Source organism: Dasypus novemcinctus, chromosome 2 (assembly GCF_030445035.2).
Source record: "Dasypus novemcinctus isolate mDasNov1 chromosome 2, mDasNov1.1.hap2, whole genome shotgun sequence".
In the NCBI taxonomy this organism is placed as follows: domain Eukaryota; kingdom Metazoa; phylum Chordata; class Mammalia; order Cingulata; family Dasypodidae; genus Dasypus; species Dasypus novemcinctus.
The window spans coordinates 39347951-39375219 of record NC_080674.1 but is presented as its reverse complement, the minus strand read 5'-3'; positions in this window follow the sequence as shown (position 1 = coordinate 39375219).

Sequence of the window (27269 nt, the reverse complement as noted above, 5' to 3'; positions counted from 1 at the left end):
TAGGGATTGAACCTGTGACTTCACGTGTGGGAAGCCAGTGCCCAACATCTGAGCTCCCTGGGTTGGTATTTTCGTTTGTTTTGCGTGTTTTGTTTTGTTTTGTTTTATGAGGCACCTGGAACCAAACCTGGGACCCCCTATATTGGAAACAGGCCCTCAACTGCTTGAACCACATCCTCTCCCCTGTATCATGGTTTTGAAGGCTAAAAGTCCACAATCAAGATGTCGCCAAGACTATGCTTTCTCCAACGTCGGTAACAGTCTGGCGACGGCAGTCTTCCATCACATGGTGATCTCTCTCACCTCTGTGGATTCTTCTGACTTCTTACAAATAAATTTACACCCACAGGAATGCTGATTAAGGATATGTATTTTGGGGGTACACAATTCAATTACCACATCATGCTAAATCCTTTATCCATATTTAATTCATTTAATCCCCTCAAGAATTTATGAGGTAGTAATTTAGATTATCCCCATATTGTACGTGTAAACTGAAGCTCCAAAAGGATAAGCAGTGTGCCCCAGGACTGCTGAAAAGTAGTAGAACTGCTGTGCCTCTCGTGTATTTTTGCCCATGCAGGAAATGACTCAGTATGAGATTATTGAGTCTGGCACAAAGTGGGCCCTGTGTAAGTGTTGGCTAAGTAAGTAAATAAGCAAGTACTGTTTGTAATAGTAAAAATTGGAATTAACCAATATGCCCACAAGTAAGAGACTGATTAAATAAATTATGGTATAATTAAAAGAATGTGGTAGTGAGGTACTGATAAAGAATGATCTTCGAGATTAATAACTGAGAAAGGCAAGATGTAGGAAAGTATGCACAGCATACTATCAATTGTGTATTAGAAGGGACATACTTGTGAATACATGATATAAGTCTGGAAATAGTTATAAGAAATTTAATAAGAACGGTTGACTCCAAGGAACAAAAAGAGGTGACTGGGTGACAGAAGAGGAATGTAGAATACTTCTCACTGAATATTCCCCACTCCTCCCCTTCCTATCTTTTGCTTTTGCATGTTTATCTATCTATCCAAACGAATGGAAAAAAATGAAGTAGTGATAATTCTAAAAGAATTAAAATAAAAGTCTACAAGCAATAGCATAGAAAATACAATATTATAAATAAGATGCTACTTCCTCAATATATTACAGAGGCAAGAGAAGAATGGTTCTGCATGTAAAAGACTTGGGCCAGGGATGTTAATACAGGCATGGAAGCCAAATATACTGAATTCATCTCTTGCTTTTCACTTTGAATACTGGAGCCTGGGGCAACTGAATTAAGCCAGTCAAATCTGTATAATAGTACTTAATGATCAAGCTCACCGCTGCATTGTAAAAATAATTACTTGATGTTGGTAAAATGCTTTGAAGGTGCAGAGTTCCAGGGTGCAGCACAGAGCCTGTTCAGACCTGTGTGCTGTCATGGGAATTGAGATTCCAGAGAGGAAACTTCAAATCACTATTTAGTTAAGCAAATGTTTTTAAAGTGCCAGTGCTTCCAAATGCTTATGCCTAGGGAATCAACCTATTTTGGTTGGGTTTTTTGATTCCTATATTACTTTTCAACGTCATGTCAATGGTTCAGTAAGTAAATTTTGAGTGTTTTCAGGAAGATGAGTTTCTTTTTAATTAAGGGAAATGGGCCTTAGGATATGTTGTGATATATAATTCAGTAAGGAAATTATGAATAATTTCAGAAAATTATAGTTAGTTAGGACTAATGTTGGCTTTTTAATAGTATTAAATTAGTCTGTAGAAACATAACATTCCCAAAGAGAGAGATGTTAGTCTAAGAATAGAAGAACTGTGGAAATGAGATTGTTGGTGGTCAATTCTCCACGGGTCTCTCACATTTCTGCACTTCTTGCAGCCAATGCACTATTTTTTCCTGAATATCTTTTCAAGGATGTTCAGAGAGAACAAACATTCTTAGGAGATAGAATTAGTGTTTTCCTCCAGAGAAAATAGCAAGTTTTCTTACTGTTCATTATAAAAAAGACTAAAGTTCTCTAAGTCCAGAGTTCCTCTCCTTTCACACAATCCATAACTTGTACAGGTGTCATATGGCACTTTGCTCACCATCCTGTGGGATCTGGACTTGTTATATGTCAATACTCTGACTATTGCCATGGCTGTGAGTAATAATATGTCCTTCATCTCTAATCCAGGATCTCAAGTCTTCTACCAACACCCATGAAACTGTGGCAGGATAACTTGTTAACTGGCCAGTAGGTTAAAATCTCAAACCCATCACAGTTCTTGACAGAGAAGTGTTCTCTAGACCAGTGTTATCCAATAGAAAAATAATGCAAGCCACTAATGTGAGGAGTCACTTATGTAATTTTAAAGCACATCTCAATTTGGACTAAACCTATTTAACTCCATGTGGATCAATAGCCCCATGTGGCTAGTGATTTTTGTTTTGGACAGCATAGCCCTAGACTGTAAAATATGGTAAAATGAGTAAACACTTTTAAGTCAAAGCCGTCTTTAGTTTTGGATCTACCACACATCTTGGCACCTGGCCCCTTGCAGAGTCATTAACTATGCTGGTAGCCATTTATTCCTTTGTATTAGGCAATCTCTCTCTCTCCATCTCTTTTTCTCTCTTTCTTCCCTCTCTTCTTTCTTCCCCTCCAAATGACACTGTGGTAGAGTAAAAAGCCTGTGGAATTTGGAGGTAAGAAAAAACAAGTGTTGGATTCCAAGATGTCCCTTTGCTGTGTAACCTTGGCAGTTACTTGATGTCTCTAAATCTTGAGAGCTTAGAGATCTATAAATTGGGAAGATAATAATCAGCATTTAGCTATAAGTTTCTTGGGGAGGGTAAAAAGATGTGTGAGAGCCTGTTTGTAAGAGCTAAACATAAAGTGATAAATGAGCATGACAAGTTTGTAGGATATGAGCTGAGTTCCCTAAACTCTGTTAACTTTTTGTCTACCTGGCTCTTTTTGCCCAGTCTTTATTTTTTGTTTGTTTACATAGATACATAACTTGCCATCCCTGCTATCTTGCATTGCAAATTCTTTGACATGATATGCTTTATCATTTGTATTCTTTACAGCAGTGTCTTGACTATTACAGTCAAGTGTATCTTGGCTTGGGTGTTAGACTCATGACACATACACTTCCCAATGGAGGGCTTCAAACATCAGGAACCCTTTGCGTTTTTGACCAAGAAAACTGTATCATGAAAGTGAGATTATATGAAAAGCTAAAACCCAGGGTAACAGAACAGCATGAATGGAGGGAGGCTAGTGATTGTGTGGCTGGGAGGTTTTGGAAGCATTATTTAGCTTTTCAGCTTCATTTTCGTTGTCAGTACCAAGTGGTGATGGGGAAACCATGATATCTGATTATTACAATGCCTGTCTCGGAAAGGACTTGTTCAATGAACATGAGCTCTGATGATTAATATTCCTTCAAACAACTTCTAAGGCTATTCTCAATCCAGAGTGATCCTGTTAAAATACCAATCAGGTCACATCACTCTGCTTTTAGCACCCACTGATGGCTCCCTATTCTGGGCAGGATAAAAGCCAAGGTTCTAAATATTGTATGATCTCACTGATTTGAAATAAGAATAAGCAAATTCATAGAGTCAGAATCTAGAATATAGGATACCAGGGGCTGGGGTGGTGATAAGGAATGGAAAGTTAAGGCTTCAAATATACAGGAATGATGGTAACTTTTTGGTAATGGATGGCGGTGATGGTAGCACAACATTGTGAATACAATTAACAGCACTGGAATATATCTGAATGTGATTAAAAGGGGAAATATTAGATTGTATATACGGTAACAGCATAAAAATTTTTAAAGAAATCCACAGAATTACACTGCATAGCAAACCCTAAGTAAAAAAAAAAAAGGCAAGATCTTAGGCAAGATCTTTGCAGTGGTCGCACATTGTACCACCTCTTTTCCCTGTTCTATTTCTTTTTTTACCTAGACATTCAGAACTTCCTAAAAAACATAATTTACTTATTTGGTATGCTTATTGTTTATCATCTGTCTCTTCTCACTAGACTGTAAGCTGAATGAGGGCAGATTGTTCATAGTCTATCCTGTTCACTACATACCCCAATTCCTTAGAATAGTGCCTAGCTGTCTCAGGGGCTCAAAAACCATTTGTTGAATGCATGAATGAATTTCCCACAATCAAGATGTTTTCTCTCTCTTCTAAGTTCTGATACCATTCAATAACTAGTCTCCTAAGTTACTTACTATAGTCCATCTTATACCCTACTATTTTAGTATTTGCCTCGGTCCCATAACCAGACCTTCAGCTCCCTGAGTTGGAATGCTTTATTCCATTTAGTGTTACCCCAAAAGTCTAATACACAATAAGCACCAGTGCTCCTATTGAAAGAAAAAAAAAATTCTGGGATTCTTGATTAGGTTTCCTGTCTTTACCAACACTCTTCTCAACCATGTCTTCACTAATACTAAATTTTATTAACAAAAATTAATTTGTTAAAAGATCTGATTCCTTAATTTTCAAAGACAAATGAAATGAAAGCTCATACTGCAACTGTCTTTTTTGAAAGTAGTGCTCAGTGGCAGAACTGCCTCCCAAGACCCATGACCCCAAGGATTATGGCAGAAGAGAGAGATTCAGCAGAGGGTTCCCTTCCCTCTTCTCCCCTACCCTCCTGGAGCTGCACTGCACAGTCAGGAAATCTGCGGCTTCCCTTCTCCTCCTTCCCACTGGACCTCCCCAGTGCTGCCTTCCACAAAACAGCCCAGCGCAGGCCCAAAAGAAGTGGACGAGAGCCACTTAAGAAACAGACAATACTGACTGTGAATGTAACTGATGCCCTGGAATGATAAGCTTAAAAATAGTTAAAATGGGAAATTTCACCTTATCCATGATCCTGTTAACTGATGTCTACTAAGGTCAAGGTTTTAGAATGTCATTTGACTTGTATAAGTGTAATGAAGAGATTCCAGAGCTGCGATGACACGGACAGTACGAGTAGGACCTCCATCAACATTTGTGGCATTGAAGAAGACCTGGCCCCCTCTCGGCCCTCTGAATGGCTGTGATAATATCCCTGAGGCCTAACTTCATTCACTTTTACCCTGGTTGCCTCCTGGAAAGTGACGGGACAAGCTGGTGAGTGTGTGGATACCATTTATTCAGGTTGTTTAGTCCTCAGTTTCTCGACTCTGAAGCCCTGTCACTTTCATTTGATGTTTCTTTCATAGAACTCTTGTAGTCTCCTTATAACCCCAAAGAGCACAGTGAAGACTGCACACTTCCCTTTGCCCCCAGAAGTACAACTGCCCTCTTTGACTTGCTCGGGGGCTCACCCTTGAAGTAACACCCATTTCCCAGACATCCAGGCAGGATTAATGGCCAGTAGGGCAGCAAGCTTCAAAGACCCTGATGAGCCCCTGTGGCAGGTCAGCCCCTGGAATTGCCTCTGATGTTAACAGACACCTGTACAAACACAAAGGAAGGAGCTTGATTCTTTAATGCTGCTACACATTTTCCTTGAGCAAAATTTGCCGGAATTACCTTCTCATGCCTCATAGCATAAAGAGTCTTTTGTATTGGTGGGGCAGGAGAAGAGAGTGGGTGTTGGAATAGAAGCTTCTCAGAGCTAGATCTTTTTGTCTTTAGATACTCAGCCAGTCACTGCATCTGGACAGTGCTGTGTCCAGCGAAGGCTGGCACTACAATGGTCCCACAAGGCCCAGCCCTCTTCACAGCTAATTAACTCTGCCTGCCATAGGAGATTCTCAGCCAAGTACCCACTCCCCACCCCACCCCCCACCCCCAATATATTTTACTTTTTCAGTGCCTGTCCTTGGGAAAGCATAATAAATATTTGTTGAATGAATAAATGAGCTACTGATTGCAACCCTGGGTCAACTCTAGAATAAGGCTTTATCTTTAGGAGTTGAACCATTCATCTTAGTTTGGGTTTCCCCAGAAGTAGAGTCTGAAACATGGATTTGAGTGACAATAGTTTATTGGGGAAGTGAACCCAGAAAACACGGACAGGAGGGTGAGGATGTGAGACAGGCGAGGGAAAGCAACCACAAGAGGGTGCAGTTTTCAGCAAATTACCACTGTGGGCAACTGGAGTACACACCTGCTGAGGAACGCTAGTAGCAAATGATGAACACTCATCTCAGAGTTACTCCACTCAAGGGGTGAAGAACCTGAGGTGTGTAGGTATTTATCCATTAGCTCCCAACAGGCATTGGTGAACGACTGTTCCTAGAGGCTTTATCAATTCCAGCCAGGAGGAGTGGGCTCTGGTGGCCACAGAAAACCCTCAGGCAGAGGTATACACTGGCAGTTACAGTCTGCTTTGCAGGCTCATCCATGGGAGAGGGCATCTGCAGCCCCATTCCATCTGCTGCAATGTTTTGGTTTCCTCGGCCTGCCAGAGCAAAGTACCACCAACTGGATGACTTAAAAGAACAGAACTGGATAGTCTCACAGTTCTGCAGGCTAAAAGTCTGCAATCAAGTTGTCAGCGGGGCCATCCTATCCAATGGCAGGGGAGAACCTCTTCCATGCCTCTTCTGGATTCTGGTGATGGCTTGCTGGCCATCCATGGCATTCTCCCTTCTTTCTGACTGCCTGAGTCCAAATATCTTCTCCTTATAAAGAAAGCAGTTATGTTGGAATAAGGCTCACCTTAACTCAGTTTGGCCTCCTCTTAATGAAAACATCCTCAAAGATCCTATTTCCAAGTAGGGTTGCATTTATGCAACTGGGGTTAGGTCTTTTTGTCTGTTTTTTTTGCTTTTAAAGATTTATTTATTTATTTATCCCCCCACCCCTGCCTTGTTTGCACTTGCCATCTGCTCTCTGTGTCCATTCACTGTGTGCACATTTTCTCTTTAGGAGGCACTGGAAACTGAACCCAGGACCTCCCATGTGGGAGAGAGACACTCAATCACTTCAGCCACCTCAGTTCTCTTCTTTGTTGTGTCTCTCATTGTCTTTCCTCTTTGGGTATCCTTGTTGCATCATCTTGTTGCACCAGCTCATTATGCCTGTTCACTGTCTTGCCCATCTTCTCCAGGAGGCACTGGAAGCCGGACCCAGGACCTCCCATGTGGTAGGTGGGAGGTCAATCACTTGAGCCACATCCACTTCCCAGGGGTTAGTGCGGTCACCCCTCGGGCTGAAGTGTGGTTTGCTGGCCTGGCAGGGGAGCGGCCGCGGTAGGCCTAATTCCGCTGCCCCCATAATAGGGTGGTTGGTCGGGCCCACCGCCACCCCTGAAGGAAGCTCGGCATGGGCGCAGAGTGCCCTCTGGTCTCCCCTTCTCGGCAGCCATGCTTCCGCGGCCGCCCCTCCTCCCGGATGGCGCCACACGATGCCTTGTGGGGCAGCACCCTTCTTCTTCTTTCTCCCTGCGCAGGCGCAGGGCGGAAAATTCCAGTCTGCCCTTTTCCCCTCCCCCGACAGTAGCAACAGCCAGGCGTGGGTGGAAAAATCCAGTCTGCCCTTTTCCCTCCCCCGACAGCAGCAACAGCCAGGTGTGGGCGGAAAAATCCAGCCCGCCCTTTTCCCCTCCCCTGACAGCAGCAACAGCCAGGCGTGGGCGGAAAAATCCAGTCTGCCCTCCACCCCAGCAACAGCAGCCACCAATCCCTAAACCCTGCCCCTTCCCCCAGCAACAGTGACAGCCAATCCCTAACCACCACCCCTCCCCTGTCCGGTACCGCCCACTGACCTTTCGCCGGCAACCAATCAGAACAGGGCGTGGCTTCGACCAATCAGCCTTCCCCAGCCCCTATAAAACTGTTGCCTCTCCCTCAATAAAGTGGACTTGCGTGTTTACCTTGTCTCCGCGGTAGTTCTTCTGCCGTGCGCCCTCCAGTCCTGAGAGCCCCCGACAAGGGCCTGGCCTCCCTTGTCCCCAGTTCGTCGCCTGCTTCTCCGGGCGACCCCTTCGTCGCCGGCTTCGCCGGGCGACCCCTTCGTCGCCGGCTTCGCCGGGCGACCCCGTCAGCCGAACCGCGCAACCCCTTGTGAGACCGATCCCTCGTCTGCTGCCGGACCGACCCCTCGTCCCAAGTGGGACCGACCCCTCGTCCCAAGCGGGACCGACCCCTCGTCCAGAGCTGGACCGACCCCTCGTCCGCAGCCAGACCCCACCTCTACTGACCGAGCAAGCCGCCGCAGGTTAGGTCTTGAACATATCTTTTGGGGGAACAATTCAACTCACAACACCCAATTTCCATTCCCCTCCATTTCCTCTGTATAATTACTGTCAAGAGCTCATTGGATACCAGTGGTTCCTTCAGATCTAGAGAAAGTAGTAAATCCAAAGATTGAAGCTTTGTAGAACACATAATCACCACAATCTTGTTCCTATTGTAATATGGGTATGTGTTTCAGCAAACCACATGCTAATTTCCTTGGTTGTCTCTTATTATCTTGGCCTTTATTTCCAAATCCCAAGATCTGTGTCTTAGTACTTACAGGTTTAAAGTTTTAAAGGTTTATTCAAGTAGTTGATGAGTTTAAAATATAATAGTGTTATAGTCCAGAGAGGTTGGACACATTTATTGGTATCATTTTGTCATTTCTTACAAAACCTGGCATATAAGACCCACAAAGGACCTTAGATATCACTTCCTTCAACACGCTCACTTTATAGACAGTGGAACCAAGGATTAGAAAGGGGGAATGAGCTGCCGAAGGTCCTAACCTAAAACTGGTTAGGATCAGGGTGAGACAAGACCTGAGTCTTTCCCCATTCCCTGCTGCCCACACTAGCCATTCCCAGGAGCTCAGGAGAATGATCTCTGGAAGGTATTGTTACAACTTGTTAAGGAACACAGGGCCAGCAAAGGATTTAAATGGTGGAGTGGGAACTGGGGGAGAAAAGAGGAGCGTGTGTATCAGCAGTTATTGGACACCTACTGTGTGCCAAACACCATGCTTGGGGTCTTCCCAGGCATTATCTTTTCTCATCTTCACAAGATCTCTGAGCTGTTTGTATGATAGTGAGGTCAAATCTAGACACAACTCAAGTGTACAAAAATAGTCGTCTCTTTGATAGTTTTTGTTTTGTTTTGTTCTCAGAAGGTACTGGAGATTGAACCCGTGGCTTTGTACTTGGGAAACCAGCGCTCACCCCCTGAGCTACAACCATTCCTTTTTGATAGTTTTTATAACTTAATTTTCTGGAGTTTATTCCCACTTAGCAACAGGAAATTAAAATACACACACAGGCATACAAAAAAAAAACAAAAAAAAAAACCTTTAAACTTGTCCATTTACAGTAACAGAGTTGCCTCTAGACTCATGAGGCCAGTAGTTTTACTTTGTCAAACAGCCCATGGCACACTGCTTCCGTTCCCCGTGCACACAGAGAAACTCCTTTGCCAGCCTCCAGTACACCAAGGCAAGCCCTGGACGTCTATAATCAGCAACACTTAATCTGAGCATCCTCCACCTCCACGGGAATTCCAGGTCTCTCCTCTGGTTACAGAATTGGAAAGCTCTTTAAGACATTGTATAATTTTTAAGGTAAGTATCATGTTAAATTTATGCCATCCTGTAACACTTCTAAAGAAATGAATTTATCAGATGGAGCCAACCAGCAAGCTGGCTCTGCAAGAAACAGGTCCCAGCAGAAGAGCAGGGGTGGGAGTGGGGGGCTGGTGGGCGAGGTGAGAGGGAGCAGGAGAAGGAGTGCAGAGGATTTTCAAAGCAAGAGGGACTTCCAAGGAGGCAGGTGCTGTCGAGGAACCCAGGGGGAGGGTCCTGGGAGCCTGCAAAAGGGAACTATGATTAGGATTGGAATCCACAAGCACAGGGCAAAGCCACTTTATGGGCAGGGGCCATGGGCCAGGGTGAGACCAGTGCTGACCCTCTTTAGGACCAAAAGGTGGCCTGCTGGCCCACTCTGCACTTAGAGAATCACGGGGACCAGAACCAGGTACCCTGGTCCGCAGCAGAGTCCACTGTGCCCGGCGCAGCCTGCAGCTTGCTCCACGGGTGGGCGAGGTCCAGTTCAGGCCCCGTGCAGCCCTCTCTGAGTTGTGATTTCCTTTGATTCTGTGGTTCTTGTTCTGCCCAAGAGGGGCCTCTGTTCCCATTCTGAAGGCCACTGTTAAGTCCTATTCATTCTCAATGGCTCATTTAGTTCAGTGAGGGTGTGAGTTTTTAGAAGTTTCCCTTTTTTAAATCCTTTTCTTTTTTTCTTTTTCCTTTTTTTTTAAAAAAAGGGTCATAAAGAGCTTTAAGATGCCACGCATGAAAAGCTCTGGATAAATGTGGCTTGTACCGGATTGTAAAATACTGTATTGTTCCGAGCTTAATTCCTCGTGTGAGACTGGAATCGTTAATGGCCTGTCCTGAGGCAGGGGCCGCATACCAACGGGCTGGAGACGGGAAGCAGGGACGCGCTTCCCCGGAGCCGCGCGGCCAGCCCGGGATGACCAAGCAGCCGCTGAGAAATTTTACCGGGGAAACCAGAGGTCTCTGCGGGAAATTCTCCCTTTGATCCATTTTTATGAAGAAACAGACTCTCTTCCCTGACAGGGGGTGGCTGCTGTCTGGGGTCACACAGGGTTAGAAATCACAGGATGCTCCGTCCCCAATGCTCCTGCTCTGAAAACACTCCCTCTCGTTTGTGACCGTGTTTGTTCATGTGGAGAATCCTCCTGCTCAGGGTTATGGAATCTGCTTTGACCCCTTTCCCCTCTCATGACATCGAGGTCAAGGGATTGCCTGATTTCATGCCACGTGTGTCCCTGTTTCCTTGTCCTTGCTCCTTCTGCTCACCTGCCTGCTGCACACCCCTCCCCACCTGTCTCTCTGGCTAGCTCATGCTTCCCAACTTGCAAGCCATCTTCCTTCTTAACACTTCGCTAACTCCTGACTTCATCCATCTTCCTCTTCTCTGATCTCTGCCGTAATCATTAGTCATGATCGCACATTTTAAGCCCTTTTTGTCTTGAGTTTGGTGCCAGGTTAGATTGTAAACTCCTTGAAGACCATGCCTTTTCCAGAGTTGACATCTGTTGTAAGTGCTACCATAAGCATCAAGCATGAAGCAAGAGCATAATAGCTTCCCACTGGTTGGATTTGCCATCCACTAACTGATAGATGCCCAGATATTAGTGCTTTGCTCATGTGACCCCAGATGTCAGCAGAGGTTTCCCTCCAACTCCTACCCCCATCCACAAATGCTGACTCTTTCACCCCCTCTTTCTTTCAGGAGCAAAAGTCAGTCCCTTCTCCGGTTTCAAAAAAAAATCGACTTGCACCAAACAATTTGAGAGTTTTGGTCAACTTTTACCAAACATTTGGGGCTTGTAGGAAGACTATGCCCACAGGATGTAGCATTTTACCATCTCCTTATACCCATTGTACAGAAAGACCATAGAGGCCTTGTGCATGAGGCTGGGAGCTAGCAACGGGTGGGAACCTAAAACCTCTATCAAAGATCCACTGTGGAAGACATCTAGTAGGGAAAAAAAACTAAATTAGAATATATTGGGAAAATGAAAGAGATAAATTTGGATTACTTTCACTAGCATGCAGGAAATTTCCTGGCCACTCAATTACCTGCTTCTCCGCCTTAGCACAACAAAAGTCCCTAGCCTGTCCCCAGCACAGCAGTTTACAGAGCATTGTCTCTATCTTGAGCATGGTTTTAAGGTCTCATCTTCCACCTTAATAGATTTATCAGAGTTTCTTTTCCAGACAAACACAATGCTTCCTCCAAGAAGAATTCCAGTGAATTTGCTCTTTTTCTCCTTATTCTCACAGCATCAGTCAGTACCCAGGAGGGCTGCGTTTGCCATCGCTGGTCCAACAAGTGAGTGTTCTTCAGAGAATGCAACTGCCAAGAGAGCCTGGGTAAAACAGACTTCAGATATTTCAAAACCTCCTTGTCGGTAGATTGCCAGACAGAGTCCCCCCTCTCCTAGTCCTAGAGCCGTGGAATACCAAGAGTGAGGTCTGGGCTCCCGAGCACATTGCCAAAGGGCCCCTGACGGTCTGGGCATGAAAAAGTAAACAGGTCTCCCACACAGAGAGCTTGGCCGCCCAGACTCCCCCGGCCTCCCCATTAGGAGCTGATCACGTGGAGGTCTGTGTGTCTCTGGCCAGGGGCTGCCATTGCCCTCAGCTTCCAGCATCTGTTTGATTTGATTCCTCTCCATGCATCCTTTCTGCCCCATGGAAACAGCAGTTTCTTAGTCAAGTAATTTCAGAACAGTGGAGATTTCGTGTTAAGAAAAAATAAAATTGCTGCATTGGATCATTGATCTTGAAACTATAACATCATTTTACATTTCTTCTGAAAGAGCCTCCTGCTCCCAGGCTCCGCTCTGTTGCCTAGCCTTTTGTGTGGCAATTTTGGTTTCTCTGCTCCTCAGTTGTGCACACATTTTACTTAACATTCCTTCCTGAATTTGCCCCTTCATTTCCCCAGCTTCTGTGCTTGGGGGCTCTCCAGCTCCCATCCTTTTCATTGCTAATGTTCTTGTCTCCAGCCTTTCTTGCCATGCCAGTTTATTCAGCTCCAGCCTCCCCCTTCCTCTCCCACTCTTTTTCATTCCTCGCACTCTTCCTAATTGAAAAACACTCCCCAAATAGTGTAGTGTAGTTCGTGTGCATGCGCACGTGTGTGTGTAGTTGGGGTCAGCAGAATAAAACCGATTTTTGTCTCTGTATTCCCATGGAGATGGAAAGAATGGTATCTTCCTTCCTGCAAGTTCTCTTAAATGTCTAGTATGGCCAATCTGGACATCAGGCCAAGTCTATGCCATAGGCCAAGGGCTGTGTAATTTACAGGGTAGTGGGAAGACCATGCTTGATAACCTGCCCATCAGTCATTTCTATCTTCTTGGCTGAACCCTGATTTTGTTTGGGCTTCTAACTTCCTGCACAGCCATGTTGTCCAAGGGATATGGACTCTATCCCCTTTCCCCAGCTGCAAATTATGCTTGGCCTCCCTAGTGATGAAGGTCCCATCAGTTTAGGCATGGTCACATGAAACAAACCTAGCCAGTGAGAATGAAGAAGTCTGATTGAGGGGCAGGGGAGGTAGGCTGGGAAGGTTATCCTCCATTTTCAAAAGGCACACAGGGAAGTGACAGTCCTTCTTCATGTCTTTGTATGTCCTCTGGAGGTATGATGTTGAGCGCTGCTGCAGCCATCTTGAAAACATCAAGCCCCAGGAAAGTCATTCTGCTGATAATGACAGAAAAGAAATTATATCCTTGATGTGGAGACAGTGGCCATGGGAGTTGCTGACAGCAGGGAAGAAGAAAGGGAAGAAGAGGTGTGATATGAGGGGCATTTTCGAGACTTGGAGTTGTCCTAAATGATATTGCAGGGACAGATGCAGAACATTATATATCCTGCCATAACCCCTGAATGGACTGGGGAAGAGTGTAAACTACGATGTGAACTATAATCCATGTGGTGCAGCAGTGCTCTAAAATGTATTCATCAAATGCATTGAATGTGCCACACTGATGAAAGAGCTGGTTAATGTGGGAGAAGTGAGGGTAGGGAGTGGAGTATATGGGAACCTCATATTTTTTAATGTAACATTTTGTGTGATCAATGTACCTTTTAAAAAAAGACAATTAAAAAAACAAAAACAAAACAACAACTAAAATGAATAAGAAGGCAAGGAGATTCCAGGGGGATAAATAAAGAAGAATAAAGTAAAAGAGAAAAAAGAAAAAAGAAAAAAAAAGAAAAGAAACACACAATGGAATTGAATACCTGATGGCAGCCTTGAGCTGCTGAAGCCCCTTTACTCCAGACTTCTGTTTTTGAGATAATACTCCTCCCCCTTTTTAAGTCACCTGTCTTAGGATCTTCTGTTCTTGCAACCTAAATTATCTTAACGAACATAACTCTTCTGACCCAACATATTCCCTCTATTTTTATAGGAACATTGGGTTTGCTATGGAAGAAGCTTTGAAAACATCTCTGTATCACTCAAGGTGCAGTTAGGAGACAAAAACACACCAATTATTTTATCAGAGAAAATTTGCTATAAATAAGTAGACTTGAAGACTTGGAAAGGCAACAAGAGAACACTAAGGTACCACAGAGTAGCAACTGCAGGAAGCGGCTATTATGTTTAGGGCTGGGGTTGGAATGATTAAAACTTACAAAGTTGGAGGAGGGGCCCAGTGGAAATGAAGCTTTTACTTCTGAGGAGGCCTGATAACCACTAAGCCCACAGAAACCCAACAAGAAGTAGCAAATAGAAGCAAGTCCCGTCTGCCTGCCCCAGCAGTCCCCTAGAGCTCCCTATTGGTAGAGCCTAGCACGGGCCATTATTTGAGCCACTGTCTTATGCCCCAGCTATCCTGGCTGGGGTCAGATCTCACAACCCTGGGTGCATGACACAGACACAGACACAGACACAGAGAGTTCCCACGCCCTGGCCTCTTCCCTCCCAGGATTATGTCTTGTGGGGGCTAATAGGCAAACTCATTTAATAGGGGTAACCAAAGGAAGGTATTAAACAGGCTGGAGGCCATTGTTTCACTCATCAATAAGCTAGCAGTATAACCTTGGTCAAATTACATTATTTCTTTAAATCCCAGTTTTCACATCAATGAAATGAAGATAATGAAGCCAGCTAGTAAAGATGAGGAATCAATAGATGGCTCTGGAACCCGGCAGAGATTCCATGTGAACATCAATCACCCCAAGATGACTTCTGGAACACCTACCCCAACCCCCCAAGATTCTGCCATTCAGAACAAGATTTCCTCTGGAAGCCAGGAGAAGCCCTGGATATTCCCCAAGGACTTTATCTTTGGGCCCTCATGGGGGATTGATGGGTGGGGTAATCAATCAAAACAGCAAACAGCTGGAACTCCTCCCCTGCCATTAGCAAAGGGGTGGAATAACGGTTCAAAAAGCAGGTGCAAGGCCTGAATGTGCTCTCTTGCCTTTGGACCCGCTCTTACCTTTGCCATGTCCCTGTGCCAGTCCCAGTGCTGGCCCGAGTGCCTCTTCCTGCCTGCTGCACCCTGCTCTCACCATTTTTCCTCTGCCATCATGGCCATACAAGTAAAACCTCAGCATTTACAATCTATAATGGGGAATTGTAATCTGTAAATCAGCCCACTTTATCACTTTCCAGCCCCTTCCTTTCTACCTGGGATCCATGGTCTGTTATTTTCTCTTCCCTCCCTGGCAGGGTTAAAATGTATGCTGTGGGAGTTCTCTTCCCTAGGGGGGTCACAGACCAGGACACCCCTGCATAATTAACCTTTTCTCATGTTTTACCTTCCTACTTCTTGCTACTGAATTTCTCATTACAGGTTTGTGTTAAAATTCTTTAGAATGTCTTAAAAACAGTAAAACTGAAAATGCCTTTGCTAGCAAGGAAGTGATTGGCTCAGGGACCCAAGGCCTATTAGCTAGAACAATTGCCCTCTTTTAAATGCATAAAGTAAATTCCATTGGTTACTAATTGTGATCTAAGGTAAGTTAACCAGTCTGTGTGGTTGCGGTCAATTATAAAGAGTTGGTAGAAGCATCTTCTAAACTGAAGCATTTAAATGGCTAGTTCTAAGAAGCCATTATTAAGTGGAAACCTAAATAGAAATTAATGGCAAGAAAGTAACTTCATAGCAGTGAAATCTGTCTGGAAGCCACCTCAATGTGCATATTCAAGTGGTGGTAATGAAAAATTACCTTGATTACATTGGAAGTCTTCAGTTTTTATTTTTAAAAAATGGAAAAAGTAGCTTTTCCTCTACTGCTAATTAACATCTTCATGGTAAAAGTGTAAAAGTAAGAAGCAAAGTACTAAAAAGTTCATTTGATACTTACATATTGCATTGGAAGTATTAAAAAGTGTATAAAAATCAAGAAATAGACTTCAGCATTGTCAAACTCTCTTGTGCATTCAAACTAGGCCTCCAAAACACTGCAGGTTGCCTCTCCATTTCATTTATTGACTAGGTTGGTCATTAACTCCTAAATGATAAATGTATCTACTACATCTCTGGTTGTGCTCCTGCAGTTGATGGAGACTACATTGCAGTTTCAAACTCCTGCAGCAGTCAACGATGGCTCAATATAGCCAAATGTACAATGGATACCACCTACAATATCATAGTGCCAAAGGGTGCTATGCACCAGGTTGGTGCATACTGGAAACTACCTTCCTGGCTTTTCTCTAGGGTTACTGGTGCTGCAGCATGCTGGCTGTGTGAAGGACATACCAAGTGAAGCAATGATCACCAGAGTACTGTGAGTAGAACATAAACACATTGGCATTATGGCTATCCCATGGAGAGGTACCATGTATAGTATTGTAAATCTGGAACTTAAATCTATTAATTGCAGCTCAAAGAAAAACCTATGCACTGGGTAGTACATTAATTAGCATTAAGTACTGTATCTATATCCTATTCTAAATATATGGCTGATGATTATGGTGATATCTTTTCTATTCTAGATCATATGCAGAGAAACACTGAACATGTTAAAAGTCCCGGTAAACTTCATTTTCTAAATAATTAATGAACATACTTATATGATAAAGGGATAGCCACCTTGCCTAAGAACAGTGGGGGTAACAGCCCTTTTAATTTAAAAAGCCACCAAATTAACTTGGGTGTAACCTCGCCATCTTCACCCAACACCAGGGGGAATACATGCTTAGCCCATGTCTCCCTCCTAGCCTTTATTTCAGAACATGTCACACTCATACCCTGGGGAGGACTGGCAGATCAACATGCCATCCTGCCAGGGCTAAGCAAAACAGCAAATGAGGTGGCTGGACCCACTTCAGCTTAGCCCCTTTGAGATGGTCCATGTGCAACCTTTCCCCACCCAGGACCTGGAAACTAGGTCCTGATCAAAACTTGATAAGAAAACAGGTCTCACTCTCAATTAGAGCCCAAATGGAAGGGACCTTATCTTGTGGTTTTACTGACTCCTACACCTATTAAAGGAATTTCCAGCTTGGTGCAACTAATCCTGAGTGAAGCCAGCTGCCAAAAAAGTACCAGCTCACCAGAAGCACCTGATGGGATGTATGAATGCTGGTCATTGGATGGCCTAAAATCCCTCTTCAAGAAACAAAGCTAAGTAGTATCTATGTCAAAGTCAGCCATTCCCTCTAACTCTAACCCAAATGGTTATTGCTACGGGAAGGGCAAACCAGACACCCCTTAAAAAATCTTGTCTGTTTTCACTTCCTGTAATTTTTCCCTATATCATAACTAAAAGGGCAATGTGTCTTCTCATTCATCTCCTCTACCATAGGAACTGGGATTGGCAAGTTATACCTAACCCCGTTGACCTGTTGCAATCTCTCTCTATAGTTACCCAATAGCATAAATTAACTGAACAAAGAATTCTGTTTCCTACCAACTTTGGGAAAATGCAGCCTTTGCAGATACCTGGCCTCTTCTACTTTTGAAGTCTCGTATTCTCTTAGAGGGACCATAAATTCTCAAAATCGTAATCAAGTTTATTTCTTCCATAATCAGCATCTTGTTAGCCATATGGGGACTTCATCGAGCTTCACCCAGGATGCCACATCCAGCTTCCTCCAACCTAAGTACAATAGCAGGAAGGTTTTATACTTTGTCAGGTAGGGCCTACTGCTCCTAACCAGCAGGAAGTAGCTACAGAAGAATGATCATCTGCCTTTAGCACCCTTTTAAGAATAAAGGTGTAAACTGTATGAGGGGAGAATGAAACCAGTTAGTAAGATAGGGAATCATTAGGTGGATCTGGAACATGGCAGAGAGTCATGTGGACATTAATAGCTCCAAGAAGGCTGCTGGAAGACACCCCCACCCCCACTCCAAGATTCTGCCATTCAGAACAAGATTTCCTCCAGAAGCCAGAAGGAGCCCTGGGTATTCCCCAAGGACTTTATCATTGGGCTGTCATGGGGGATTGATGAGTGGGGTAATCAATCAAAATAGCAAACAGGGACAACCAAAAAGATGGCAGCAGAGCAAGGAGCACCTAGGGTCAACTCCTACTATAGGGCAGGTAGTAAACACCCAGAGCTACCTGGAGCTACCTGAAATACCTGTTTGGGCAGATCAGAAGAGCATCTTGCAACAACCTTGAAGGAAGGGAAGGAGGAGACGGCCCATCTGCAGAGAAGATTCATAAGTAGAGTGCTCCATGCCATGGAGGGTGGTATCCATCCTCCACTGGAGGCACAAGCCACCTTGGGAGCTGTTCCACAGCTGGAATTGAAAGCTCTGCTTCCCAAAAACAAGGAAGGAAGAGGCAGTTGGGCACCAACTTCAGCTACTGATGAGTAAATTCAGCAGGCTAAAGTATAATCCTGAGAACAGCTAAAGTTTGAGCCTGTCCAAGTCAGAAAGAGGCCAGTAGCCACCATTTTAACTGTGTGCCTGGCACAAGGGGAAGTGGGGTAGACTGAATATCACAGTGTTGGTGGGGCCGGCTTCTTTCCATCCAGATCAGATTGCAGCTCTAGCCTAGGCCCTAGTGCCACCTCCAGCAGGGAGGAAGCTGCGGCGACCTGTGCCAGTCTCTCCAGAAAATTATTGGCCAAGTGATGGAGGCCAGTGATTATCCTACTCTGGCAGCACAAGCCACCCCAGGAGCTATTCTATGGCTGGAATTGAAAACTCTGTTTCACAAAAACAGGGGGGGAGGAGATGGTTGGCTGCCGATTTTGGCTCCTGATTGGTAGACACAACCCTAGAAACAGCTGGGGTATGAATCTCTCCAGGTTGGAAAGAGGTCAGTGGTCACCATTTTTACTCCACCCCCAGCCTGAGGGAAAGCCTGGCTGACCGAAAATCACAGTGATGGTAGGAACCAGTTTCTTTCACCCAAATTGACCTGCAGCCCTAGACTAGGCTTCAGTCTTGCCTGAGGCAGGGAGGAGGATGGTGGGTACTGCACCAGCTGATCCAGGTAACTGCAGGTACATTTGGCTGCCACAGACTGTAAATCAGAAGTCTATTGGGGCAACTGTGGTCATCTTGGATTATACTGCATAGATTGCTGCCCACACCTGCAGTTCCATCCCTGTCCCAGGCAGGGGAGAAAGGGGCATGAAGCTTTATCAGTCTCTTTGGGCAACTATAGTCTAGGGGATTATTCCACACAGCTGTGACTCTGTCCCTACCCCTGGCAAAGGAGAAACTTGGGAGAAGCTTCACTGGCCCTTACACAGTGAGGGAAGCTTGAGCCTCCACAGCTTACAGCACCAACTACATGCTTGGCTCCTACTGCACAACCAGCAAGGAAGAAATGGAAGGAAGCCCCTAAACTAAAGAGAAAAACTGCACCCAGAATAAATACTCTAGAAAGGCAGATGCAAAAACACCAACAAAAAATTACAATCTGCACCAAGAAACAGGAAGCTATGGCCCAGTTAAAGGGACAAGATAAGTCTCCAGATGACATAAAGGAGTTGAGACAACTAATCATAGATATTCAAACAAATCTCCTTAATAAATTCAATGACATGGCTAAAGAGATTAAGGATATTAAGAAGACACTGGATGAGCACAAAGAAGAATTTGAATGCATACATAGAAAAATAACAGATCTTATGGGAATGAAAGGTGCAATAAATGAAATAAAAAAACATTGGAATCATATAAAAGCAGATTTGAGGAGGCAGAAGAAAGGATTGGTGAGCTTGAAGAAATGGCCTCTGAAAGTAAACATAAAAAAGAACAGGTGAAGAAAAGAATGGAAAAAATTGAACATTGTCTCAGGAAACTAAATGACAGCAAAAGGCATGCAATCATATGTGTCATGGGTGTCCCAGAAGGAGAAGAGAAGGGAAAAGGGGCAGAAAGAATATTTGAAGAAATAATGTTAGAAAATTTCTCAACCCTATTGAAGGACATAGATATCCATGTCCAAGAAGCACAACATACTCCTGTCCAAAAACAATCTGAATAGACCAACTCTGAGACACATACTCATCAGGATGTCAAATGCCAACGACAGAGAATCCTGAGAACAGAAAGAGAAAAGCAATGCATGACATATAAGGATACCCAATAAGATTAAGTGCTGATTTCTCACCAGAAACCGTGGAAGCAAGAAGACATTGGCCTGATATATTTAGGATACTATAAGAGAAAAACTTCCAGCCAAGAATCTTACATCCAGCAGGTCTGTCTTTCAAAAATGAGGGTGAAATTAGAATGTTCACAGATAAACAGAAACTGAGAGAATTTCTAAGCAAGAGACCAGATTTTCAGGAAATACTAAAGGGTTTGCTAGAACCTGAAAATAAAAGACAGGAGAGAGAGGCCTGGAAGAGAGTCTAGAAATGAAGATTAGATCAATAAAAGTAACTAAAAGTGTCAACAGGGTGGTGAAAATAAAATATGACAGATGAAACTCAAATAGTCAGGAATAAACTTAACCTATTATTCAGAAAACTGCAACTCAATGTTAAAAGAAATCAAAAAAGACCTAAATAACTGGAAGAACATTCCATGCTCATGGATTGGAAAACTAAATATCATTAAGAATCAATTCTACTCAAATTGATATACAGATTCAATGCAATCCGGATAAAAATTCCACCAGCTTAAAAAAAAAAAAATTGAAAACATGATCATCAAATTTATTTGGAAGGGTAAGGGGTCCTGACTAGCCAGAAACATCATAAAAGGGAAAAGCGAACCCTCATCTCCAGACTCTAAATCATATTACCTAGCTATAGTGGTAAAAACAGTATGTGGGAAGCGGCTGTGGCTTAATCAATTAGGCTCCATCTACCATATGGGAAGCCCTGGGTTTGCATCCCAGGGCCTCCTTGTGAAGGCAAGCTGGCCGGCACCAACAGAGAGCCAACGGCTCACAGCTTCAGAGAGCTGGCACAGCAAGATGATGCAACAAAGGGAAACAAGCAGACACAGAAGTGAATGGACAGAGAGGAGATAGCAAACAAACTGTGGAGTTGGGGCGGGGAGTAAATAAATAAATGCTTTGGAAAAAAAACAAAACAGCACTGTACTGACATAAAGACAAACACATAGACCAATGGAACCAAGTTTATGGTTCAGAAATAGACCCTCACATGTATGGTCAAGTGATTTTTGACTAGCGTCAAACCCACACAGCTTGGGCAGAACAGTCCATTCAACATATGGTGCTGACAGAATTGGATATCCACAGTCAAAAGAAGGAAAGAGGACCCCTATCTCACACCTTATCCAAAAATCAACTCAAAATGGGTCAAAAACCATTTTGAGCAAGAACCATTTTACTCCTAGAAGAAATTTTAGGAAAATATCTTTAAGACTTGTTGGTAGGTGATGGATTCTTAAAGAAGATAAGAGAATGGACTACTGAATGGACATACTATGTTTAATGTATGTAGAAGTTTTAATTAGCTTTACTGTAAAAGTGTGTAAATGTATAAAGTGGATGGTAACACATAGTGAGTAACAGCTGGTTTATAAATGGGAATGTGGCTGAAAATGGTAGTCAATGTATGTAAATGCCAATTGACAGAATGCTAGAGAATGATCTAGGAACTGAATAACATAGTAAAAAAAGAGGTGGATGAGAATTATGGTTAATGGTACAAATGCAAGAGTGTCCTTTGTGAGCTAGAGCAAATGTACATCACTACTGTAGGATGTTGGGAATGTGGAGAAGCATGGGGAGAAAATACAGTTGGGAGACCTATGGACTGTGGTTAGCAGTAATAATATAATATTCTTGCATCTATACCAAAGATGTACTGTGTTACTAATGAGGCAGTATGGAAAATGTGAGCCAAATGTACACTATGGACATGGTTCCAATCAGATGATATTATCTTATCTGTAGCAAATGTTCTGCCACTGTGTGGTGTGTTGATGGAGGGGTGTTGTTTGGGAATTCTGCACATGTGCATGATCATTTTATAAGTTTACAACTTCTGTCATAAAAATTTATTTAAAAAATAATAATAGGGTGGGTTGGGGGAAAAACACACCAAATGTAAAATAATGACTATGATTAGTAGTAAGATTTTGACAATATTCTTTCATAATTTGTAACGAACATCTCATGACAATGTAAGATGTTGGTAAAGGGTTGATATGTGGGACCCCTGTGTGATATTATGCGTGTTTCCTTTGTAAGTTCACAACTTTTACTATACACTTGTTTATGTATGCTCATATATAAATGATATAAAGATAATAATAGGATTGGTTGGTGGAAAAATACTTTGGTTGGTAGTAATATTTTGACAATGCTCTTTAATCATTAGTTAAAAAGGTTTAACAGCAATGCAAGTTATTGGTGGTAGGGTGAGTTATGAGAATCCTGTAAGATGTTATATTTGTTTTTTTTGTAAGTTCACAACTATCATTATACACTTATTGTTTATGTATATTTTTGTATGAGTGATATACATAAATAAATTTTTTTAAAAAATAGCAAACAGTCGAATATCTTCCCCTGCCATTAGCAAAGGGACGGAATAATGGTTCAAAAAGCAGGCTCAAGGCCTGAACTCACTTCTTACCTTTGGACGCCTGCTCTTGACTTCGCCATGTCCCGGTGCCAGTCCCGGTGCCCGTCTGTGTGCCTGTTCCTGCCTGCTGCACCCTGCTGTCGCCATTTTCCTCTGCTATCATGGCCACACAAGTAAAACCTGGGCATTTATAATTTATAATGTGGAATTGTAATCTGTAAAATAGCCCGCTTTATCACTTTTCTGCCCCTTCTTTCAACCTGGGACCCATGATCTGTTATTTTCACCCATTTCTCTTCCCTTCCTACCTGAATAAATTACTGGCCTAACTCATCCGATGTGTTCTTGAAATTAACTTCTGCAGCATAGTCAAGAACCTAGACAAAATCTGGTAACACTAATACTTCTGCTTTTCCATACAGTTAGGAGAATTAAGGGAGATACTGTAAAGTTCCTAGCCCAGTCTTTCTCCTATGAATTGTTTGCTTTTGTATCTACACCTCATCTGATCACAGTAAATTTTCTCAACAATCCAGTGAAGAAAAGCAGATCTTCCTTTGCCAGTAAAGAGCCTCAGGTTCCAGGCAGTTATGTGTTTTGCCCAAGGTCATACTACTGGACCAACTCAGTGCCACCAGAATCCACATCATACTCTTAAAACCTGAGCTCTTCGAGGGCCACACACTACCTCCTAACAACCAGGTTGGAGTGCAGAGGGCCTTACACGTAGAATTGAGCCCCCAAGTAAATACAATTGCTACAAAGCCCAGGATAAATATTCAACTTCAACAATTATAAAAGAAATGCAAATTAAGGAAGTTTTTTCTTTTCTTCAGCCTCCAAAATTAGCAAAGATTTGAAGCAGCTGTAGAATTAGCTGTAACACTGAACTCCTGGAGTTAATTTGTCTGGGTTGAAATCTCAGCTGTTACCATCACTGCCTGTGAGATCTTGGCCAAGTCACTTAATCTAAGGCTCAGTTTCCTTATATACCAATCTCATAACCAATCTCATACCAATCTCATAAATGAGAGGAGCCATGAGAAGACCTCAGCATGGAGCCTGGCACTTCAGTATTTAAAGACTGTCAAGGAAAGGAAGAAGAAGTTATACTGAGAGCTGAGCTCTCATTTGCTGGTAAACATGCAAAGGAGAATAAATTCATTTAACCAATTTGGAGAATAATTTTGCATTTTGCCTAAGAGCTTTAGATCTTCGTATCCTCTGAACCTAGTAGTTTAACTTCTAATAATTTATTTGAAGTGAATAATTGAATGTAGATGATGTTTCATTTACATCGGTATTCATTATGGTGCTAAAAGAGCAAAAATGTAAACTATCCAAAAACTCCAGCTATCGGGAAATGATTAAATCAATTTTGGTATAGCCACAGATGGAATATTATGTGTGATGGTTAGGCTAATGTATCAACTTGGCCAGGTAATTGTGCCCAGTTGTTTGGTCAAGCAAGCACTGGGTTAACTGTAATACAAGGACATTTATGGATTTTAGTCACCATTGACTTTATTGCAGTGGTAAATCACAGATAGATTACAATTACGTCCATCAGGGAGATTGCCATCACCAATGAGTGATGCTTTATCCATTCAGTTGAATGCCTTAAAAGGGGAAGTGATTCCAGCACTAAGAGAAAATTTTCCAGCTTGTCATTAGACAGCCAGTGTCTCCCAGAACTCATGAAGGACCTTCACCAGACTTTCATTGGAGCCCCTGGTTGCAGCCTGCCTGCAGAACATGGACTTGTACCCCACCATCACATGAGACACTCTGATAAAATCTCTTACTATTGACAGATATCTCTTGTTGATTCTGTTTCCCTAGAGAACCCTGACTAATACATTATGCAATGATTAAAATGATACTTATAAAACATTTTTAATGACTTGGGGGAAATACAGGTAATGTTAAATGAGAAAAAGATGAGGAGACCCACATAAATATGAGAGTTTATGTTAGATTTAGAATTAGAAGGAAAGAGACAGAAAATTCAAGAAGTATTGCTAGGACAATTTCAATTTTCCACATGTAAAACAAGGTTGATCCTTACCTCACGCCATTTACGGAAATAAATGAAAGATAGAGAAAAGGGCTAAATAAAGAATAACTGCTTAAAATATGAGAAGGAAATCTAGGAAATACTTTTATGACTTTGATTCAGGAAAACCTATCTTAAGACATGCAAGAACAGAAATCATCCGGGAAAAGGTTAGTAAATTTGATCGCATCAATATTTTAAAATTCTCATTAAAAAAAAGCCCATCCAATCAACAAAATTTATTGATCATCTATTACAGTGCTGAGAACTGTTTTAGATTCTGGGGCTCTATATAGCAGATAATGTCTCTTGCCCCTTCAAAGCTAACAACTAGTGGAAAAAGGAAGAAAATAAAAGAATTATATAAATATGTAATAAGTTGCATAGTAACAAGTTGTGAAGAAAAATAAATCAGGGTAAAAAAAAATTAGCGAGTGACAAGGACTGGAGGGAGTGGTTGCTGTTTTATAGCATGGCCAGGGAAACCATTCCTGATAGAGTAGCATTTGAGCAAAGGTTTGAAGGAAGTGGGGAGTGAGACACATAGAAATCTGGAAGAAGAAAATTCCAGGCAGAGGGAACAGCAAGTACAAAGGCCCTGAGTCAGAATTGTCCTTTGTAGATTTGAGTGTAGATTGAGTGTAGAGCATAAATTGGTCAGCATAAGAGAAGGTAGTAGGAGATAATATTGCAGAGGTAGCAAGTTGGCAAGTGACACTAACTATCTGGTCCTTGTGGGAACTTGGAATTTTACTCTGAATGGCATGGGAAATTTCTGGAGAAAGAAACATGATCTGACTTAAATACAATGAAATACATACTGACAACAAGATTAGGCTGTAGGGTGGTAAAGACAGTAATATAAAGATCAGTTTGGAAATGATTGCAAATAATCCATGAGAGAGTGTTGGTAGCTTGACCTAGACGACAACATGTAAATGTTTTAACTATTCCAGTTTCTTTACCCTGCCACAGCAACTTTAAAATCAGATTGTCTTTATCTGCAAAAAATCCTGCTGGTTTAATCTTCAAAATCAATTAATGTTCCAACACCCTTTCATGATAAAATACTCAACAAAATAGGAATAGAAGGAACATCTTCAATTAATAAAGGATATCTAAGGAAAATCCTCAACTAATAGCATATATAGTGGTAAAAGACTCAATGCTGGCTTTCTCTGCCTGGAGGAGCCAGCGCCAAAGCTTGGTGTGCTATTTCCATCTTTCTCTCCCATTTCTCAGCAAACTCTGTTCTTTCCCCCATTTCCCAAAGAAATTCTTTTTACTGGCCTAACCTGGTGTGTTCTCAAATTCATTTATACAACATAGCCAAGAACCTAGAGGAATCCAGTGCTTCCTGTCTTCCTTTGGCAAGTCATTGCCAGGGGACAGTTAAGTGAGTGGTGCTCTTGGACCCTGCCAGATACTGGTGAGTTTTAAGGCCTGTCTGTGCCTTCTTTGGGTTCTGCCATTTTGAAGGGGGTTAATGGCTAGGGGATTCTTGGATAAGCTCCCAAAGGACATAAACTTGGTATGCCCAGACTCCCAGCTCCCTCTCTGGGGATGGTAGGGGTTGTCCCCATGCTGTGTAGATCCAAGGAAGTTCTGGGTGGCTGGTGAAGCCATCCTTGAGACCTGACTGGGCACATGGCCTAAGTCGAGCAGGACTCTGCTGGGAGTTTACCAAGCCCTCTCCGTAAATTCAGAATGGCTGTGACCGGTTGTGTCCTTAGTTAACTCCTTTTAATTAAAACTGCCTTTGATCTTCCAAGCCCTGCTGTCCTCATTTTGGGTTTGTGAGATGCTTTAGAATGCCCTAGAAACTGAAAATGCATTTGCAAGGCATGAGCCCCACCTCAGCAGTGCCCTGAGGCTTTGCTCCTTCTCCACCCTGGAGAGGTCTGGGGATGGTCTGTGGTGGGGGGATGGTCCCTAAGGGTGTTTGCCAGCGAGTCGCAGGACAATTAGTCTCCAGTTTTTTTTATGGGCTTTTAATGTTGGGTTTAACCCAGGAACTCAGCCCCAGGGAACTGCTGTGGGGACCCGCTCACTCATAGCCATTTCCTATGACCCCTGCAAAGTCGGCAAAAGTTTAAAGGTCCCTAGCCAGCCCCTTTCCTGGTGGGAAAACCCGCTTGTGGTCTGGGAACTGAACCCAGATGCCCCGAAGACCACTAAGGCTCTGGGGACACCCAGAGACAAAGCTCCTGATGCCCGGAACATGGGTCAGCGAGCAGGGCTCCCCGATTTCCAGGGCACTGGTGTTGTAGAATTTGAGAGAGGTTCAATTATTTGTGTATGGAAAGGCCAGGACTCAGGAATGATTTTGAGAAGGAAAAATGGTTTACTGATGGCCGGCTGGACTCGGGCGCTTTTCTTTTGCAAACCGGAGCCCCAACAAGAATTTTGAGTTCTTTTTATACAGAGGAAGGGCTAAATCATTCTTTGTTTCAGTGCTCAATAGGTTTGAATTAGCATATATATCTTCCACATCCTAGGTAAGCTTTTAGCATGGACTTCATGCGTTCTAGATAACACATTTGGTTTGCATTTTCCCTGAATATTTAAAGTTTATAGAGTTTGCATTGATAAACTGTTTCCTGGGACTGGAGTTGTTGCCATGGTTACCAAGGGCAGGGCTGCAGCCTCTCACCATCCCACACCCACAAGTCAGGACAGACAGCTTAGGTTAAGGTTATCTCCAAAGAGTCAAAGAGTCTCCCACCCACAGCCCACATCATTTCTCCCCCTTATGCCAAAGCTTAACTTGCTAAGCT